The sequence below is a fragment of the Otolemur garnettii genome, unplaced genomic scaffold, assembly GCF_000181295.1.
Source record: "Otolemur garnettii isolate 467f Iridium unplaced genomic scaffold, OtoGar3 scaffold00111, whole genome shotgun sequence".
Classification (NCBI taxonomy): Eukaryota; Metazoa; Chordata; class Mammalia; order Primates; family Galagidae; genus Otolemur; species Otolemur garnettii.
In genome coordinates, this window is record NW_003852506.1 from 6,719,242 (window position 1) to 6,720,084 (window position 843).

Genomic DNA, 843 nt, shown 5'->3' on the forward strand with positions numbered 1-843 from the left:
CAGTGAGTAATTCAAAACAGACATCTTCATGCATTATTCAGTAAAACCAAACCGTGACACAATGTGCGGATTCCACATATCCTGAAGGGAATTTGCTGCCTTTGATTATTTGTCCGTTTTCTTCCCTCAGATCCTCAAATATTTGGTTACAAGATCATCTGCTGATCTGAACAACATTTTTATTAGTGTCTCCATTCACTGGTAAGGACATTGCTGTTCTCAGCGTTCACATATCTTCCAGATCCCTCCCGGGACGGGCAACCCGTGAACCTTCCTGCTGCCGTTACTCTGTCGTCCCAGCTGGATCTGACAGTGGAGTTATTCCGATTATCACATATCTAGAGTTAGGCACAATTCTTGTTGCTTCATGTTCCTTCTTAGAGAAGAGAATTTTAGGTGACTAATTTTTTTAGCCTAGGTATTTTTCAGATAAAAATTTCTAAAATGAAAATTTTGATATCCAAAATGCCATTGAACACAGTGGCCAGGCAGTGAAATGTGTCCATTGTTGCCTGGATCGCAGCCATGACAGAACGAGGAATTTACATGTATGCTTTTTCACTTTTGTTTTTCTTATGTATGTTGTTGTTGTTTTTTTAATCTTCAAGTATCTGAGTCATTTCCAAATATGCAATTTTGATTTTTTTAAAGGAGTATACGGGAAAGGAAAAAGAGTCAACTCTATTTGTTTTCTGAGGCTGTTGTAACCATAAAACGAGGGCCCAGCACAGCAGAAGTTTATTCTCAAAAGTTATGGAGGCCGGAAATGTGAAATCCGATGTTATGAAGATTCCTTCCTCCCCTCTTCAGCTCCTGGTGGTTTAGGGTCCTCGGGGCTCCCTG